The sequence below is a fragment of the Pantherophis guttatus genome, chromosome 6 (assembly GCF_059756535.1).
Source record: "Pantherophis guttatus breed Tessera chromosome 6, ASM5975653v1, whole genome shotgun sequence".
Lineage (NCBI taxonomy): Eukaryota > Metazoa > Chordata > Lepidosauria > Squamata > Colubridae > Pantherophis > Pantherophis guttatus.
Genome location: NC_142068.1, coordinates 692,928 through 714,563, shown reverse-complemented (window position 1 = coordinate 714,563; position 21,636 = coordinate 692,928).

The window sequence follows — 21,636 nt, the reverse complement described above, 5'->3', positions numbered from 1 at the left end:
CAACCCCCTGCTCAAGCAGCAGATCTTTTACCATTTCAAACAAACGATTGTCCGCAGTCTCTTCTTAAAAACCTCCATGATGAAGCACCCATAATTTCTGGAGGCAAGTAAGTCCACTGATCAATTGTTCTCACGGTCAGGAAATTCTTCCTTAATTCTAGGTTGATCTAAAAAAGAGAGGAGAAATTGGGATGGGCAATTATAAGAGCCCCTTATAAGAGTCTCTTTCCCACATCTCTGTCCACTCCAAGCCTTCCACCATCCCAGCTCAGAAGGATCTGCCAGGACCTCCCCTCACCCAAAGCTATTGTGTTCCTCTGCCCACCTTCTCTTCCTTAGAATAGAATTACAGAGGGGCTTCCGGTGGCGACGTGGTGGCAGTGCAGGGGAAAGAGGACGGTCTCTGTCCTTTAACTCTGATTTTTTTCACGATGGGGACCCTTCGGGGCGCGGAGAGCCTGGAGAGTCACACGAAATAAAGGGGAAGTCTGGGGGGGTAGCGAGGCGAAAGGCAATCACCTACTGTAACAAAAGAAAACCCCTTAAACCTGGCGTGAAAGCGTCTGCTATTGCGAGATGGCAGACCTGAGGTTATGACTAGTCACAGACGATGCAGAAGCAAGGATATATTTAACAGACTCTGTCACTGAAGTGAGTAAAAATATCCCAAAACTGTAATAGAAGAGAAGAGCCTAAAGAAAGAGTAAGTCGTTTATTGTTGGTGAAAGAAGAAAGCTCAATTTGTGAGGGAATCCTCAAAGCAAGCAGCAACCCAGCAGGAAGAGCTGTAAATCAGCAAATTAAAATAACTAAAGATTGAGAGAAGGGAGACAAAGAACTTTGTGTCAAGAGCTTTAGGAGGAGAGGAAAAGCAAGAAAGTGGCTGGGAGAGGATTGGAAGGTGTAATTTGAAACCCAGAACGAAGAAAGAGTGAAAATAGAGGAAAGAGAAAAGGGAGATGGTACAGTGAAGACGAGAGACGGCGGAGTGAGCAAGACGAGACGATGGGTGACAGCTAGGGATAGAATATTGACAGGCAAGGAAGAAAAATTTATAACAAAAGCATATCAATATCTAATAGAAATGGAAGAAGAAATAGTGAAGGGCCCAATGATAGCATGGGCACAAAATGTAGGCCGTAATATAAATTTAGAGGAATGGGAAAAATTATGGAACAAAAACTGTGAATTAACATTGTCGACCGCATATAAAGAAAATCAGTACAAAATGTTTTATAGGTGACATTTAACATCGGCGAGATTGGCTAAAATATACACAAATATGAAACCAGACTGCTGGAAGTGTAAATATAAGGACGTAACATTTTATCACATGTGGTGGCAATGCCGCAAAGCAAAGAAATATTAGGAACAGATGAGATGGTTACAGGAGATAACAGGAGAACAAATTGAATTTGAACCTGAATTATTTTTATTAGGAATAATTAATCAAAAGCTAAAGAAGCAACTCCAACATATCATTTTACATATAGTAACAGCAGCATGAATTGTTTATGCCCAATGTTGGAAACTTGAAAATATACCAGCCAACGAGAGGATTATTCATAAGATATTAGAATGTGCCGAGATGTATAAGCTCACATTAGAAATAAAAGGCAAGGAAGAAACAGAATTTTACGAGGTTTGGGATAAGTGGTATAAGTGGTTAGAACGGAGAAACAAAAACATATAAAAATAAATGTAGATAACTGTAAGAGATATATGACACGGTCCTGTTAAAAAATGCTTATTGTTATGTAAATTGGAAAAATGGAAAATAAACATTAAAAAAAAAAGAATAGAATAACAGAGTCAGAAGGGACCTTGGAGGTCATCTAGTCCAACCCCCCGCCCAAGCAGGAGACCCTACACCATTTCTGACAGATGGCTATCCAGTCTCTTCTTGAAAACTTCCAGGGATGAAGCTCCCACAACTTCTGAAGGCAACTTCTGTTCCATGGGTTGATCGTTCTAATGACAGGAAATTTCCCCTGATTTCCAGGTTGAATCTCTCCTCCAGCCTCCACCACCTCTGCACCTCCCACCCAGGTGAGCACAACAGAGGTGTGCTAGAGTTACAACACATTTCAGTACAAGCGTCTGTTTCTTTCTCGGCCTCATTTTGCCCATGAAGGAATACAGGTAGTCTGTATTCCCACAATTGCATCGTAAGAATTTCCATTACTTTGCAAGGCAATTGCTACCTGAGTCATACCTGATTTTACCACCTTTTTGCCATGGTTGTTAGGCAAATCATTGCAGTTGTTAAATGAGTCATGTGGTGGTTTGTTTATTTATTTATTTATTTATTAGTCCAATTTATATGCCGCCCTACTCCGTAGACTCAGGGCGGCTTACAATGCATTATAGCAATAGCCTGCATACTGTTATGTATATACCTGCTTATTAGGGCTTTCGGCCCCCCCTAAGCTGTGTTGTTCTATACAAAGCTGGCTTATTGCCCCCACAATCCGGGCCCTCAATTTACTTACCTCGAAAGGATGGAAGGCTGAGTCAACCTTGAGCCCGGTGAGATTTGAACTTGCACTAATTGCAGGCAGCTGGCAGCTAAGTGCTAGCACTTGACAGCACTTAGTCCACTGCACCACCAAGGCTGGTTAAGTGAATCCTGCTTCTCCCGTTGATTTTGCTTGTTGGAAACTGGCTGGGAATGGAATGGAATAGCCCCTCTTCTCTCAGGGGCTGCCCCAAAGAAGAGGGAGTCAAGCTATTCTCCAAGCACCTGAAGGCAGGACAAGAAGCAATGGGTGGAAACTAATCAAGGAGAGAAGCAACCTAGAACTAAGGAGAAATTTCATGACAGGGAGAACAATCAACCAGTGGAACAACTTGGCTCCAGAAGTTGTGAACGCTCCAACATTGGAAGTTTTTAAGAAGATGTTGGATAACCATTTGTCTGAAGTGGTGTAGGGTTTCCTGCCTAGGCAGGGGGCTGGACTAGAAGACCTCCAAGGTACCTTCCAACTCTGTTGTTCTGTAATTCTAGAATAGAATAATGAAATGAGGACCCAGATTGTGGGGGCAATAAGCTGACTTTATATAAAAAAAGAACACCGCTTGGGGGGGGCAAAAGCCCTACTAAGCAGGTATATACAAAAGTATGAAGGCTATTGCTTAATGCATTGTAAGCCGCCCTGAGTCTCCGGAGAAGGGCGGCATATAAATCGAACCAATAAATAAATAAATAAATAAATGGAATAATAACTTTATTGTCATTTTGAATGTTTGCTAATCGGCATACATTAAAATGAAACTTCATTGCATACAGCTCTCAAAGGGTCCAATATACACTACAATATACACTACATAAACATTATATATATATATGTATATATAATACACTCTCTGTAGGGACTTTTTATCTGAGGCGCTGCTGCCACCAAACCAAAGAGGGATGCGGGCAGTTTGTGAAAGCGTTCTCCATTGGGCCTCTGCGGAAAGTGACCAGGACAGAGGGAGAAAGCTGGGCTCTCCTCATCCGACGCAGGAAATGCAGATGGTCACAAAGGGTGATCAGGGGACCTGGGATGCTGCCGCAGCTGTCAACATAGGCCTACTTACAAGCCCCTGAATGTTGAGCGTGAGAGCATGGAGGAGATGTGCAAGTATTGGTTGTAAGTCATGCCAGAAGAATAATTTTGTTATTTGGAGCTCCCAACTCAAGCCGGGGTTACTGGAGGACAAATCAGAATGAAACCCAGAGAAACTGGGAGGAAAAGAGCTTTATTTATTCCCCAAAGCGAAGAGCTTTGCCCGTGGGGGCAGCTACAGAGGAAACGGTGGTTTTGTAAGGGGAGGGGTCCTTGGAGTGGGCTTGAGGGGTGTGCTGATTTTAGGGTGTGACCCTTGAAGGGCGGGAGCACGGTATGTGTCATCTATGATGTTCATTCTCGTGAACATGCGGTTCCGCTGGGAGACAGTTTTAATCCACTCTATCTGGGTTAGAGGCCTTCTCCTTTGATATGAGGATTAAGTCTGGATAACCTATTTGGGCGTTCAAGGAAGTTTGAGTCAAAGATTTTTTCCCCCATTTGCTGTTTTTACTTAACTTAGTTTCAGCTGGACTGTCAATGATCTAGCTGGTTCTCAGTCCACAGTGGATTCCGTTAAAGGAAGACGGTAGAAGGATGAAAATAGATTTTGATATGAAATTTCCCACAGTAGCTTTTTCCAGTGTCGTCCTAACTTTGAGCAGTCGCTGCACAAACGGTTGTAAGTGGAGGATTACCTGTAATAAAACTGTTGGAAACCCATGTTTCTGCTAAGTAGATTTGAGTTAATTTCTGGATTTTCTCATTCTCTCATTTTTTTTTTAATGGCTTGGCTTTTTGTTTAAGAGGGAAATACAACAATATTCAACTCTGGATATAGGCAAATAGCTTAATTTAATTTTCCTCCAATGGCCATGATGGCCGGGGCTGATGGGGACTGAAGTCCAATGGAAATGCTGGCAGAAAGGATGATAGTTTTACAGGATTACAAATTCTTGATGATTCACTAAATTTTCCTTTGGTAAAATGAGCACAAGTAGTCCTTGACTTACAACAATCCATTTAGTGACCAAAGTTACAATGGTACCGGAAAGAGTGATTTATGACCATTTTCACACTTACAACCGTTGCAGTATCCTCATGTCACATGATCAGAGTTCAGACAATTGGCAACTGACTCGTATTTATGACGTTTGCAGTGTCCTGGAGTCACATGGTCCCCTTTTGTGACTGTCTGACAAGCCAAGCCCATGCTTGGGAAGCCAGATTCGCTTAATAATCACGTTACTCATTTAACAACTGCAGTGATTCACTTAGCAACTGTGGCAAGAAAGGTCCTAAAATGAGGCAAAATTCACTTAACAACTGTCTCACTTAGCGACAGAACTTTTAGGCTCAAATGTGATCATCGGTCAAGGATTACCTCTACTTATCCAATATAGCTTTAACATTTTAATCTTATTTTTTATATTTGCTGGATGGCCAAGTGGTTACCTCTTCCCTCCCCCCAAAAAACAGACCTATGGCAGCCCCTTGTTTATAAAGGCTGCCATAGGCCTTCTGGGGGGGGGGGGAGAGGTAACCCCTTGACACACACACACACATACACACACACACACACACACACACACATATATATATATATTGTATATTGTATATTGTATATTTAAAAAACCCAAATAACTCTGCTTTTCAGTTTTATAACAGCTGCTGGTTTTATAAGCTCAGTTATAGACTGAAACATTTTATGCTGTAACTGAACTTTACTCTTCATGCTATAAAAAGATATATTAGAATAATCTGGACGTATAGTGTGCCCATAGTTGCCCTCTTTTTCATAAAGGACCCAGATTGTTGGGGGCAAGAGGCTGACTCTGTAAACCACTTGGAGAGGGCTCTAAAGCTCTGTAAAGTGGCATATAAGTCTTAAGTGCTATTGCTAGCGCTATAAAACAGATGGAAAAAAGCTAACTCAAAAGGCTTTGGGGGGAAAAAAAGCTATAAAATGCTGGGTCCAAATGCCTATAAGGGAGACAAAGAATTGTAAAGATTAACGTTGAGTTAAAAGCAGATTTTTGGGGGGGACAGTTGGCACTTCCAGACTATCGGCTAGAAAAGACTGATGGAGGAGTGTTTTCATACACGGCAATTGCAACAAGATCGTAGGATGCACCAAGTTGGAAAAATCCAAATATACCTGCAATGGTGGAGTGGATAGTGAAAATGACAGAATTTGCAGAAATGGCAAAATTGACTTGCTTGAGTAGAGAAAGGGCCACAAATACATTTATCAGCGACTGGAAACCTCTGTGGACTTTTTGCTGAAAATGGGAAAATGGTGATTTATGGATTTGATTAATGCAAAGGGTAGAAGATGGGAAGAAGGGAGTAACCTTAACGAGGAAGAATACATACATTTATTTATAACTGCTGTAAAGAAGATGAGAAGTGATTTTTTTCTCTTTTTTTTCTTTTTCCTGTTTCTCTTTCCTTCCTTTTTGTATTCACCATTTTTCTTTATTCTTTTTTTCCTTAAATTTGTAACATTTTTACTATTATATAAAATTCCTTAATAATAATAAAAAGAAAGAAGCAAGATTGCCCACTGGAAACCAGCATCTGCAGTTTACAGAGTAAAGTTATGAGGAAGTACCAGCCCGTATCTGTGAATCGCATCAATCATTTATAAACATCTGCCTTGAATATGAAAACACACCTTTTTAAAGCAAAGTAAATAAAACCTCTACTCCGTTAGACTTTCATGTCACCGTATCTTGGTTTAAAGTAAACCAGAGCTGGAAAAGGAAAGGTCACCATGTAAAATTGCAAAGTTTAAGGGGAAGTGTCAAGTATTTGCAAGCCATTGGCACATGTGTCATATAGACGCCAGTGGAGGCAGAGAGTGTCTCCACCCCTATGTGGAAACTGAGTATTACCCTGAGTATAAAACCCCCTCCAACCTTTTCCACCACGCTCTCTCCATCTCTCTCTTCTCATGTTTGTTCCTCATGAGACTTGATCTCTATTGTACATAGTTAATATGATTTATCATACGAATAAATATGTTTAAGACATTTATTTATGCATCTGCCTCTGAACTCTTCTATGCTCCTGGGTGTTTCTACGATCCCAATTCCACAGGAAGAGACTTTGCCAAGTGCCCAAACCTTCAAAAGCCACTTATGGCAAGTTCAACTGAAGCGTTTCAACATTTGTGGTGACCACAAATAGCACATCAGCCCTTTCAGCTAACAAATCACAGTTCCCAAAGACTAAAGAAGGGCAGGTATTTTCAAAGGGCCACTGGTGTCTCCCGGAGCACCAAAGCATAGAAGCGAGATGCAAACACTGGATTTCACCAAAGCAGAATAAAGTGAACAAGGATTTCCCAGGACAATATTTCTGAGGGGTCCTGGGTGCTCTCTGAGCTTGGTTGTTCTTTAGTCTGGGTCATGAAACGTCTGCAAGAAAACCACCAAGCTCAGAGAGCACCAAGGACCCCTCAGTTCTCCTTCTCCCCCCCCCCCCCCGCAACAATGGTTGGGGCCATTGGCTGCCTCTTGGTTCCTGGCAAGAGAAGGTCCGAGAAGGGAAGCGGGGGGACCCACAGGAACGAGCCCGCCCCATCCAACCAGGGCTGCAAGGGAGGGCGATGGGCATTGTTGTCCTCGAAGGCCTGCAGGGAGGCCCAGTGGCCCACCGCTTAAGAACTGGGGCAGGGGAAGAGAGCTCAGGTCTCGGCGGGAGGTGGGGAGTTGGACAGCCAGAGGGCAGGGCAGAAAAAAGGGGTTTTCTCAGGGGTTCAGCCACATGGGAAGAAGACGGAACATTTGATTAACTGGCATTAAATTAATAATAGCTGCCTAGATGGATTTCTCCGTGAGACTTTGCCCTGTGGAAAAACCAAGCTATAAAATCTGGGTAATTGACTTGGAGACATGAGTAAGCTATGACTATTTTATTTCCTGATGTTTTCCTTGGCAGGAAAGCAAAAACTGATGTTTTTGTCAATAAAAATGTCAGGAGGAGGAGGAGGAGGAGGAGGACAATGACAACTGTGGGGTCCTTGTTGCTCTCTGAGCTGGGTTGTTTTTTTTGCAGCCATTTCATGACCCAACTAGGGAACATCATCAGCGCTAGAAGGGAGAGGGATATGTGAGGACGAGGAGGAAGACAGCCAGGAGAAAGGCCTACATTCTAGCCAGGATGAAGTTGCATGGAGATCATTTCAATTTGGAGGCTGCTTTCCCTGTCATCGATTCCTGCCTTACCCAGCTAATTTGCCAAGTGTCCTTTCCCACAACATCTGGGAACAGAATAAATAAATTCTTATCAATGGGCTGGTGCTCTTGGCAAGGCTGTTGGTAGAGTTTGGGGCCAATATTCCCAGCCCTATCTCTAAAGGACTACCCTTCTCAGCGTGGCCAATCTTACAGATTTACAGAGTTGGAAAGGATCTTGTAGGTCAACTAGTCCAACTCACCACCCAAGCAGGAGTCCCTACACCATTTCTGACTAATGGCAGTCCAGACTCTTCTTGAAAACTTCAAGGGATGAAGTTCCCACAACTTCTGAAGGCAACTTCTCTTCCATTGGTGGATTGTTCTCACTGTAAGAAAAGTTCTCCTTATTTCCAGGTTGAATCTCTTCTTGATCAGTTTCCATCCGTTGTTCCTTGTCCGGCCTTCAGGTGCTTTGGAGAATAGCTTGACCCCCTTCCTCCTCTCTGTGGCAGCCCCTCAAATACTGGAAGATGCTCTCCTGTCTCCCCTGGTCCTTCTCCTCATTAGACTAGCCAGGCCCAGTTCCTGCAACTTCATATGTTTTAGCCTCCAGTCCCCTAATCTTTATCTTTCTTTTATCTTTTATTATCTAATCATCCTGGTTGCTCTTCTCTGCACTCTTTCTAGAGTCTCAAAATCTTTTTTATAGTGTGGTGACCAAAACTGAATGCAGTACTCTAGGTGTGGCCTTACTAGGGATTTATAGAGTGGTAATAGTCCCTCTCTTGATCTCGATTGTATCCCTCTGTTAATGCAATTTAGGATTGCATTGACTTTTTTGGCTGCTGCCGCACACGACTGGCTCATATTTAATTGGTTGTCCACTAAGACGCCAAGATCCCTCTCACAGTCACTGCTATTAAGCCTGGTTTCTCCCAATCTATATGTGTCCTTTTGGTTTTTCTTGCCTAAGTGTAAGGCTTTACTTTTCTCTACTTTGCTCAATCTGATTGCTTGACTGTGGGCCATCAGGCTGGACTTCCCAGAAGTCTCACTCAGGGCCATGCCCAACTCAGCAGAGTTTAACCAAACGAACGACAGAGTTGGAAGGGACCATGGAGGTCTTTTGTGGACCATATGCCATTCCAGACACATAGCTGTCCAGTCTCTTCTTAAAAACCTCTAGTGATGGAGCATCTACAAGTTCTGGTGGCAAGCTGTTCCACTGGTTAATTGTTCTAATCGTCAGGAAATTTATTCTTAGTTCTAGGTTGCTTCTCTCCTTGGTTAGTTTCCATCCATTGCTTCTTGTCCTGCCCTCAGGTGCTTTGGAGAATAGGTGGGTTTCTCCACCAGGTTTCCCCCTGAAGGAGGGCTGGTTAAAGGACCACCTTTAACCTTGAGAGAGAAAATGAAAGTGGCCAAGGGTTCAGTTTGAAGAACTGGGAGAGTCAGGAGTTTCGAGCAACTAGAAACCCCGTCATCAACCAAACAGGGTTCTCGCACAGGAAGTCCAGCTGCTAAAAGCCGGGCTGCATTTTTGAGACTTTATCTTTCAGTCATGCCTGAGTAGCTGGGCCAGAGGAATAGTGACTTGGCTACACACTATGAGGAAGTGTTTGGGGTTTTTTCCCTCCCTTTCTTGGAGAGAAATGGGTGTTCTTCCTCCTCCTCTTTTTTTTGGGTGAGAAGTCACCCTGGCCAGCAGCCAGCTCTCCCTCCCGGGGTTCCTCTTGGGATCCTGAAACCTGCAAGAATGCAAAGCAAAGCAGGGTGAGGCCATCACAAGTTCCTTGAAGCATTCTAGTGACAGGAGGCTTGAGTTCACAGGACGCACTCAACCAGGTTACTGAACGAACCATTTTCTGGGCACATGCAATTCGTTAAACCAGCATTTCTCAACCGTGGCAACTTGAAGATGGGTGGACTTCAACTCCCAAAGCTGGCTGGGGAATTCTGGGAGTTGAAGTCTACCATCTTCGAGTTGCCATGGTTGAAAAACACCATGTTAAACTCTCACCCAGCCATACAGCTGAGCAAAACACAAGAGGACCCACTTCAACCAAGGTGCACTGGTTGTTTTGAAAGCAGGCAAGCATCCTTCCATGGCAACACGCATAACTTTTGCTGGCTGACAGGATCTGCAACCTAAAGCAAAGGTTCTGTGATATAATGAAAGCAAACACCAACCAGGTCACGAAATCATAAAAATATATGCGACTCTATATAACCTTACTATAAAGAAATAAAAGATTACGGATGGGGTGAGCATCGCTGGAGCGCTCTCTGGAAAAGTTCAGTTTTTCCTGGTCTCCGCATCCTTGTGAATGCAGATTTAACAGATTAACAGAGTTGGAAGGGACCTTGGAGGTCATCTAGTCCAACCCCCTGCCCAAGCAGGAGACCCTACACCATTTCTGACAAATGGCAGTCCAGTCTCTTCTTGAAAGCCTCCAGGGATGAAGCTCCCACAACTTCCGAAGGCAACTTCTGTTCCATCGGTTGATTGCTCCCACTGTCAGAAAATTCCTCCTTATTTCCAGGCTGAATCTCTCCTTGTTCAGTTTCCATCCATTATTCCTTCTCTGGCCTTCGGGTACTTTGGGAAAAAGCTTGACCCCTTCCTCTCTTTGGGGCAGCCCCCCAAATATTGGAAGATGCTCTCCTGTCTCCCCCGGTCCTTCTCCCCACTAGACTATCCAGGCCCAGTTCATGTAGCCACTCTGCCCCTTAGCATCTCTATGGTGGTCCCAATAAAATGAATTGGATCCCAGGCACAGCTTAGATTGATTACCAGTTTGAGTGGACTTTGTTTTGATACAGCAAATTTAATAAAGGGAAAGAATTCCATTATTTGTCAGAGTTGGTTTAATGCCAGGGTTCCAAATAACACACCTATAGCAATCAAAATTCCGAGGCAGGTGGATTCCTCAAAGACTAGATTTATTGGATATGTCATATTGGCATGAGCTGGTGAAAGCCGACTGTAAATGTTCCTGCAGTTTTCACCTAATTAAAAGTAAACGTGCTTTCACTTTCTCCGAACAATCCATCCCATGGTCCAATCAGGATACAGTCCAGTTGCTAGATGACTCCAGTCCCCTCCTTCTGGACACCTGGTGGGAATGTCCTGGGAATTCTCCCCAGAGAAAGTATTGTATTTTGGCTACAGCACCCCAGCTGTCTCTACTCCCCCACCCCTTTCCCACAGCTCCGGTTGTGGCAGCACTGAAGCCCCAAAATGACCACAGCCAGGTCAGCCTCAGGGTTGACTTTATTTACTCAATTTATTTTCCTGGTATACCCTGAATATGCAGAGTGAGAAATCAGCGACTCTCAGAAAGTCCACCCTCTAAAAGAACCAACCTAAAGGAAGGAATGCCCAGAGGGAAAAAGGAAAATGATAGGTATATGATGAGCTGACAGACTTGAAACTAATTACTCCGAAGCCGCACTTTCTAGTTGAAGCTGCACCTTCCAGCTTTGATTCCCTTTTACTGACCTCCTGGAAGTGTGGGGCCATGAAGGGTTTGCCTTTCCAATGCTCCACTACAGAATGGGACAACTCGCTATGGACAACTTGCCACGGGACAATTCAACAAATTTAACAGATTTAACAGATTAACAGAGTTGGATGGGACCTTGTAGGTAATCTAGTCCAACCTCCCCTCCCCCACCACCCAAGCTGGAGACCCTACACCGTTTGACAGACGGCAGTCCAATCTCTTCTTGAAACCTTGAAATACAAAAGTGAAATTAATTTCAGCAGAACCTTGGCCAATAATGGCAGAATAAGGAAGTCAACCCAGGAATACAAGAGTTCACAATAATTTTGAAGGAAATGCAGTCACCAATAATAAAAGTTAACTGAATGAAATGATTAATACAGTATTGAATTGTCCCGAGGTGAGTTGTCCTGCAGCGAATGGGCTGCGGCGAGTTGTCGAAAACCCTCTCCAGTGGGCTGGGCTGGGCTGGTGCATTTCCACTGAGGTGAATTGGGATGCCAAGATTTTGAGGGCATCTCTGGAATATTGTTTGCAGAGAAAAGTCCCGTCTGGGAATCCGGTTTTAGGAAAGGACGCTGAGTGTCTGATCACTTTAAATTCTTAGCTGTTTCTTTCTCTCTGAAGATCACGAAATGGCTCTGGCTTGCATCGTTGGATGTAAAAACATTTTTGAAACTATTTATCGAAATCATTGATTTCCCTGAAGTTTTATTTGTTGGATCAAAATAATTACTCTGGTTATTGTCTTAATTACAGGTGGGATTCTTCCATTCCAGTCCACTGGGATAGTTTATAGAACTCGTGAGTGGCTTTTGGCTCCTTTTACAAGGATGTCCTGAAAGTGCGATTAAGAAAAAGTCAAGTGGGAAGCTGAGACGGACGGACGGCCTTTTGACTTGCTGAGCTGCAGATAGCTTGCTTGTCTTCTGTTTAGCCTGGAGCTGGAGACTTTGCTTTGTTCATTAGGCAATTTTGTGATGAACCCGAGGTGTACAGTACAGGGACTGGAACAGAACATAAATTACGACTTTTTGAGCTCTCTAAATTATAGTTTGGAAAAGTAGAGAAAAAAATGAGACAAGTAAGGTTCTACATTTAGGCAAGAAAAACCAAATGCGCAGGTATGGAATATATAGAGCAATTAATCAGTGGGACGGCTTCCCTCCAGAAGTCGTGAATGCTTCATCCCTGGATGTCTTCAAGAAGAGATTGGACAGCCAATTTGTCTGGAATGGTCTAGGGTTTTCTACCTAAGCAGGGGGTTGGACTGGAAGACCTCCAAGGTCCCTTCCAACTCTGCTATCTTGTTAATCCAGGTTCATTACCTAATGTCCAACAATGCAGGCAGTCCTTGATTTACATCCATTCAGTTAACGATTGAGGAAGAAAATGACTTGCCATCTGTACTTGCGTTTGCAACTGTTGAACCGTCACTGCAGTCCTGCAGTTGCTATTCGAGCATTTGGCAACCAGCTCACATTTGCAACATCCTGCAGTCATATGACAGTGATTTGCAAGGTTTTTTGTTTGTTTGTTTTTGCGATTTCTGGCAAAAAAAAAAAAAAGAATCCATTGGGGAAGCTGGCTTTGATTTCCTTGTATCTGCATAATTAACTGGTCTTCTCCTGCCTTCCATCACCTCACCCCACATTAAACCCTCTTTCAGCATAATCATGAATCCAAGGAACTGCAACTGACTGCCTTTTAACCTGGTTTATTATCCTGAAAAGCTGCTGCCCCTCTTTCTGATTGTTGACCCCCCCTCCCATAAATTAACATAGGTCTCCTCCTACAAGTTCTTCCTTTGATCAGGTTACCATTAATAATGTTTTCAAAGCTTTCAAAGTAACAAAAAGAAGATAATTCATCCAAAGAAGCTGAATAGCATCATATTCAGATAAAAATGAATTTTGCTAGCTGTGCTTTTTTTTTTTCTTGATGTATTCTCAGAACCTCCAACACTTTGGAACACACAAGGTAAAAGTATTTTTAGTGGTTACACAACTAAAACACAACTAAAAAGCTGCAGTAAAATATGTGTCACAACACGTGTATGAAATTTGAAACCAAAATTTGAGTTTTCTGAATTACAAAATCATGCTCTGTTTTTTAAAGGTTAAACGCATTTCATATATTATTGAACATATATAGACAAACTCATTAAAATTTGGAACAGAAAATTGGAGTTTTCCGTTTTATAAAACCAGTGCTGTCTGTTTTTTCAAAAAGTTAAATACATTTTGTCTGTTATTAAAATGGAACGAGCTCATTAAAAACAGTTTTTTAAATTCATTTCTCTATGTCAGACGTGCAATAAATCTGAGCATAGATTTGTTCCTAGCCCTTGGTGCTACCCTGTGTTTGCCTCATATTGACTGAGAATTCTCCCTGTGGCATAGATAAGATAGGAAAATGTTGCAAAAGTTTGGAATCCGTCAATCTCTGGAGAACTTTGGATCTGCCTGGGTGAGATTGTTGTGTAAAGGATGGTTGTGTTCCTGGAAGAGGAATTGTGCAGATGCCAAAGGTTGCTTTGCTGAAGTGTGCCAACTCTCGGCCTTTGAATTGGCTTTTGAACGTCAGGGAAAGATGGACAATGTGATTCTGTGGAGTCTCGATTCTTGTTTAACAATTGAGTTATAGCAATGATCACCCAGTAGAAATCATTGCTGTATTTTACTTTTGAGTTGGTTCAAAATCAAGATCACGAGAAGTGATACTACCACTTTATAAGTGGTATTACCAAGCCACTTTATAATGCCATGGTAAGATCACGCTTGGAATGCTGCATCCAGTTTTGGTCACCACAATATTAAAAAATGAGATTCTAGAAAGAGTGCAGAGGAGAGCAACCAGGATGACTAGGGGACTGGAGGCTAAAAAAGGGTTGCTGGAATTGGGGATTTTTAGTTCAAAGGAAAAAAGGACTCGGGGCGACATGATAGCAGTCTTGCAATATTTAACAGAATAACAGAGTTGGAAGGGATCTCAGAGGTCATCTAATCCAACCCTCTACCCAAGCAGGAGACCCTACTCCATTTCTGACAGTTGGCAGTCCAGTCTCTTCTTGAAAGCCTCCAGTGATGAAGCTCTTGCAACTTCTGAAGGCGACTTCTGTTCCATCAGCTGATTGCTCTCACTTTCAGGAAATTTCTCCTTATTTCTGGGTTGAAGCTCTCCTTATTCAGTTTCCATCTGTTGCTTCTTTTCCTGCCTTCAGGTGCTTTGGAAAACAGGTTGACACCACACCCCCTCCTCCTCTCTGTGGCAACCCCTCAAATATTGAAAGTCTGCACTACTATTAATCTTTTCATCGTTCCCACCTCCCATCTCCTCCCACTTACGACTGTATGACTATAACTTTGTTGCTTGTATCCTTATGATTTATATTGATATTGTTTCCTGATTGCTTATTTGTACCCTATTACTATCATTAAGTGTTTTACCTTATGATTCTTGACGAACGTATCTTTTCTTTTATGTACACTGAGAGCATATGCACCAAGGACAAATTCCTTGTGTGTCCAATCACACTTGGCCAATAAAAAATTCTATTCTATTCTATTCTATTCTATTCTATTCTATTCTATTCTATTCTATTCTATTCTATTCTATTCTATTCTATTCTATTCTATTCTATTCTATTCTCATGTCTCCCCTGGTCCTTCTCTTCACTAGAATTTGAGGGATTGCCCCAAAGAAGGTGTCAATTTATTCTCCAGGACAAGGAGTAATGAATGGGTAGAAACTCACTGGAGAGAGATCCTACCTAGAATCAAGGAGGACATTTTTCAGACCTGCCTCAGCTTGAACCTCTAATTAAGAATGATCCCCAACTCCATTTGTTGAGAAAGGCATAGTTCTAGCAAACTATGCCTTTCTCAACAAATGGAGTTGGGGATCATTCTTAATTAGAGTCAAGTCAAGTAAAATTGCAGTAGTGCAGAGCCGGAACTGAGAATTTCGTGCCAAAATCCTGAAGTCTAACTCTTCCCTCCCTTAGTCGCCTCCCATCACTGCCCCCCTCCCCCATGTCCAATCAAATTCAAAGAAGATGTTTTCAGAACCGTCACTTCAGGTGTAGGTTTGATATGCAGCTTTATTTTGGTTCCCAGCTGGGTGACCTTGAAGCTCTTCTGGGAGAGAAACAGTGAACTTTTGCTTCTCTCCCATCGAGTTCATGGCAGCTGTGTGGTGGCAGCTGGCAATATTCCTGTCAGGGAGAACCATTAATCCACAGAATGGCTTCCCTCCTGAAGTCGTGGGTGCTCCATCACTGGAGGCTTTTCAAGGAAAGACTTGATATGAGGACTCCTGACTTGCCCAGGGGGTTGGAGTAGAAGACCTCTGGGGCCCCTTCCCTTCCCTAGGATTCTACGATTCTACAAGCCCCAGATCAAAAGTGGTCATCCTGTTTGGAGGTCTACGGAGAGTCTCAGTCATCCAGGTCATCCCAAAGATGCTTTTTCATGAGGTAGCCAGCCTTTCCAGAAAGTCCAGTCGGCTCTGGAAAAAGCACCTTTGGGGCATCCGAATCAGAGATTCCCTGGAGGAAAATCTCCCCTTTGCAAAATGGCTCCGTGCTTCCCAGCCACAAGCCCCAAATAAGCCCCTTCCCTGCTGGGAGGGTGTCTTCCGCCTTCTCCTCCTTTCTTCCAAGGCTGAGGAGCTGCCTCGCATCATTTGAATTTCCATGTCCTGGAAAGGCGATGAGGAAATGACAGAGCCAGCCTGGTGCTGAGGGTGACTTTACCCCCCTCCTGGATGGGAGCCCCATCGAGGTGCAAAGGGCACCAGCTGAGGAGACTTTTGCTGGGGATTTCCCCATTTCATCTGTCCATCCCGTAATTAAAGAATAATCACGCGACAAAGTTAGTGGACCAGAATTAGAATCCTGTGAACATCCCAACATGATTTCTTCAGGGAAAAAAAGAAATGGAAACAACTCTCTTTTTAACCTGCCCACCCCCCCACCCCCCACCCCAGGATATTTGCCCAGCACACATCCCGGGATGCAGCATCAGAGGAGGCAGCCTCCCTCCCTGGCCCAATGCTGCTGTGGGGTCAAAGGGCCGGGAGCTCAGCCCCGGGGCTCAGCCTTACAGCCCAGACCGAGCCTCGGTTCTCATCTTCTACCCTTGGGCTCGGAAAGCACCACCCACACCAGCCACAGCAGCCCTTGTGGGCCACACACATCCCACGTTGTGCTCCATCGCAAGCAGAGCACCCCAGAGTGGAATAGGAGAATAGAGAAAATAATAGAATAATAGAGAAGAGAAGGGAAGGGAAGGGAAAGAAGAGAAGGGAAGGGAAGGGAAGGGGAAGGGAAGGGAGGGGAAGGGAAAGAAGAGAAGGGAAGGGAAGGGAAGGAAAAGAAGAGAAGGGAAGGGAAGAGGAGAGGAGAGAAGAGAAGAGAAGAGAAGAGAAGAGAAGAGAAGAGAAGAGAAGAGAAGAGAAGAGAAGAGAAGAGAAGAGAAGAGAAGAACTTTATCATCACTTTGAATTTAAACTAATTGACATACATTAAAATGAAATTCTATGCTTACGCTATAAACTGAGCATCCTATGCACTGGCAGGAAGGGAGAGCTGAGAATGAAGGACAAGAACAAAGTTGTGGTTCTTAATAAACCATCACTGGGTGTGACTGTAGTTGGGGAGCTGATTTTATCAATTTTCTGGGTTGTGCAATGCCCCGAACCACCAACCATTCAATGGGCTCAGCTTGCACAATACTTAAAAAAATGATTGTCCAATCTGTTCTTAAAAACCTCCAGTGATGGAGTCCCCACAGCTTCTGGAGGCAATCCCTTCCACTGGTTAATTGTTCTCATGGTCAGGAAACAGTGTCTCCTTGATTCTGATTCTGAGATGCTCAGGGACACAATATTAAAGAACCATAATAGAGCTGGAAGGGACCTGGGAGGTCTTCTAGTCCAGCCCCCTGCTCAAGCCTGAGACCCTATGCCATGTCAGACAATCCAATCTCTTCTTAAAATGCTCCAGTGATGAAGCAGCCACAATATCTGAAGGCAAGCTGTTCCACCAATTAATTGTCCTCACTCCTAGGAAGTTTCTCCTCAATTCCAGGTGGCTTCTCTCCTTGATCGGTTTCCATCCTTTGCTTCTTGTCTCATGAACAGCTGGCACCAGCTAAGAACCCAGGCCAAGCCTGTGCAGATGTCCTGCTCCCTTGTTCCCCAGGCTCCCTGCAATTCCCCCTCCTGGCCCTGGGAAAACCGCCCCCCCCCACCTCATTCTGATGGAGATTGAACCAACCCTGGCCTGCCGGCAATGGGAGAAGAGGGACGCAAGAAGCTGCCACTGCATTGCAAGCCTGACATTCCTGTCATAATCCTGAGCCTTCTAACAATGCTGGTCAGTCTCAGGTTGCACTGGTGAGCAAAATGAATCCTGTTTGAAGTGGAACCGTCTCTCTTATCTTGGGTGCACAATCTATTAATTGTGATGGGTCTAAAGAAGTGAAAATTTAAAAAACCTTATAAGGGATCTGGTGACACATCCAGCAATTGGACACTTTTACAGTTTCCTTATAAAAGGAAAGTGTAAAATTAAACTACTTTCTAGACATACAGTTTTTACAGCTATTAAAAACAAAGCAAGATCCCAATTTAACTTGAGTTAATGTCTTGAGTTAATAGAAACCGAGGGCTGGAATGGGCCTTGAAGGTCTTCTAGTCCAACCCTCTGCTCAAGGCAGGAGTCCTTAAGAAGGACGCCTGCAGCAGCCCTGGGATCTGCCCCACCCCCACCCCGGGGACAGAAGCCCTTCGCCTAGACCCCAAAAACTGCCTCTTGGGTCAGCAGTGCCAGGAACAGGCCTTCGGGTGCAAGGCAATGCCCACCACGGACTTCCTTGAAAAAAACCACATCACCAAGAGCGGAGTGGACTTGACTGACCCAAAGGTGCTTTTCAAAAAGCAACTGGACTTTCTTGGTTTCTTTTTCCTTTGAAGATGTTTTGCTTCTGATCCAAGGAGCTTCTTCAGTGAGGAGGAGGAGGAGGGCGGAGGGGAAGGAAGGGGGAGAGAGGAGAGAGGAGGGGGAGGGGAGAGGAGGGGGAGAAGGGAGGAGGGGAGAGAGGAGGAGAAAGAGAAGGGAAGAGGAGGAGGGAGAGGAGAGAAGAGGAAGAGGGAGGGGAAGGACGGAGGAGACATCATAGATCTTTGGAAGTGACCTCAGAGTCAAATCCCTTCTCCAGCTTCCTAAACTGGACCCATAAAATACCATCACAACAGTGGTATCAAGGTGGGAGGGCAAACTGGGGCTTGTTGGGTGTTTTGTGTGTCCTTCTGCAAACTCCAAACACACACACACACACTTTGTGGCTTGTTCTAGGGCAGGGAGGAATTTGAACCTTGTCTTGAGCAACTGGGCCAGGTACAGTGACTTGATTTATGCTCCCATCTCCTCCCCCGCGAAATGGGGGGGCAGAGGGGGCATTGACCTGCACCTTCCATAAAATATGGGAAAAGCAACCAAACAACCGAAGGGCTGGAATCACAAAAGGATTGTTAAGAGTCGCAGTGGCACAGTGGTTAGAGTGCAGTGTTGCAGGCTCCTCCTGCTGACTGCTGGCTGACTACAATTTGGCAGTTCAAATCTCACCAGGCTCAAGGTCGACTCAGCCTCCCGTCCTTCCGAGGTGGGTAAAATGAGGACCCAGATTGTTGGGGGCAAGAGGCTGACTCTGTAAAACCGCTTAGAGACGGCTGTAAAAGCCCCGTGAAGCAGTATATGAGTCGAAGGGCTATTGCTATTGCTATCCCTACAGGTTCAAGATCAGCGCAAGGGGAATGTGGGTTTTTTTTTTTTTTTTTTTTTAATTTGATTTATATGCCGCCCTTCTCCGGAGACTCAGGGCGGCTTACAATGCGCTAAGCAATAGCCTTCATACTTTTGTATATTTATACAAAGTCAGCTTATTGCCCCCACAAACTGGGTCCTCATTTTACCCACCTTAGAGAGGATGGAAGGCTGAGTCGATCTTGAGCCTGGGGAGATTCGAACTTGCAGTAATTGCAGGCAGCTGGTCTTAATAACAGGGTGCTTTAGACCACTGTACTATCAAGGCTCTGTTGCCTGTCCTGTTGCCTTCTTCACACTGACAGAGGCTGAACGGACTATAAAATCAGAGAAGCAGAGTGTTTGGATGACCTCAGGGGTCCCTCTCCTCCCTCCCTCCCCCTCCCCCTCCCTTCTAACACTGATGAGGTCACCTAGTTTGCATCATGCAAGGTCTGCAAGAAAACCCCCCAGCCCAGAGAGCACCCAGGGCCCCTCAGAGGTTCAACCCTGAGCTACGAAGATTCTCCTTTGTCCCGCCGATTTCTCACTGCCCTTCTCCAACTCCGCTGCCCAGAACTGGACCCAGGAAGGCCGCAGGGGATCGGAGCAGGATGGCCTAGAGAGGAGAAGCATGGCTTCCAGGACCTGGGCTCTGCCTTTCTGCCTATCCTCCCAAAGCTGCTTTTTCAAAAGGCGACTGGACTTTGTTTTTCGTAAAGACGTTTCGCTTCTCATCCAAGCAGCTTCTTCAGTTCTGACTGAAGGGTGGGGGATGGAAGGATTCATATTCCTGGAATATAAATTCAGAAATCATGGGCATTCCATCACTGGAGGTTTTTAAGAAGAGACTGGACAGCCACTTATCTGAAATGGTAGAGCTTCTCCTGCTTTAGTAGAAGACTGGACTAGAAAACCTCCAAGGTCCCTTCCAACTCTGTTTATTTTGTTCTGTTCTGTTCTGTTCTGTTCTGTTCTGTTCCAAATCTTTCCATTCTCCATCATTCAGTCAGAACCGAAGAAGCTTCTTGGATGAGAAGTGAAATATTTTCAAGGAAAAAACCGAGAAAGTCGGTTTTGGGACAAGCATGAACTGGATAACTGAGAGCCTCCAGAGTCGTTTCTGTTAAGGCATTTCGGGATCGTATTGGCCTCTTTAAACTTGTTTTAAGTTTGAATCAATGACGCCCAGATCCTTTCCACGGGTGCTGCAGCCAGGCCTGGCCTCTCCCACTTTAGAGGCCTCGGTTTGACTTCCAGGCAGGCATTGGTGAGGGAGACCAGGCGGCCCTCGGCTTCTGCAGTTATTTTCTCCGTTTAAATGAGGAGCTGCTTTAAGAGCCGTGGCAGCATTTTGGAGAGAGCCAGCTCTGAGCCAAGCAGAGAAGCAACGCACAACCGTGGGAGCGGCTGGCTTCCAGGAGAGCCGGTGGCCGGTGAGGGCTGGCTGGGATGCTGGCTTTGCAAGCAGGAACTGGGTGAAAAGACCCACCTTAGGATCTCGGCTGGGGGTAGCCACAGGCCTCACCCAGGCAGAGAAAAACTCAGCGGCTGCAGACCACACAAAACCCAGCTTGGCAGTTTTATGCCTTTCTGGAAACGTCTTTGAAAGATAAACCCACAATGTTCTGTGTGGTGTGATGCGAAGGCAATCCCTTCCTTGAGAAATTTGAGGGGCTGCCCCAAAGAAGAGGAAGGGGTCCATCTATTCTCCAAAGCCCCTGAAGGCAGGAGAAGAAGCAACGGATGGGAACTAATCAAGGAGAGAAGCAACCTGGAATTAAGGAGAAACTTCCTGACAGTGAGAACAATTAATCAATGGAACGACTTGCCTCCAGAAGTTGTGGGAGCTCCATCCCTGGAGGCTTTAAAGAAGAGAGTGGACAGCCATTTGTCTAAAGTGGTATAGGGTTTCTTGCTTGAGCAGGGGGTTGGTCTAGAAGACCTCCAAGCTCCTTCCCAACTCTGTGGTTCTAAATGCTCTCCATCCAGCCTTCCCCAGCGGTGGCCATGAGGGCTCCCAGTAGCTGCCATTGCTTGGAAGGAAGGACTACGGCAGAGAAGAATCAGCCTGATGGATTCCCTCCTGGAGAAGAAATCCAGGCAGAAACCCAACAGAAGATGAACTGCATCCCAGGATCTTGGCGGACTTGGGGGACCCACCCAGCCCTGGAAAGAGGGAACCGCAGGAGAAATGACCCCTCCCCCTTGAAGGGCATCCTCTGGCTGAAGCATCTGGACCCTAAGCAGGAGGGTCTTAGCCCACCTTCTCCCCTTCCTGCTTTTGGCCACAGCCTGCCTGAGATCTAGCAGACTCCTTGGCAACATTGGGCCAGTCGTGAGAAGGGCATGACCCATCCGTGGTCCTGGGCTTCCTCAGTTTTGGTCACCACACTATAAAAAAGATGTTGAGACTCTAGAAAAAGTGCAGAGAAGAGCAACCAGGAACAGAAGTTGCCTTCGGACGTTGTGGGAGCTTCATCACTTGAGACTTTCAAGAAAAGATTGGACTGCATTTTTTAAAAATGGTATAGGGTCTCCTGCTTGAGCGGGGGGTTGGACTAGATGACCTATAAAGTCCCTTCCAA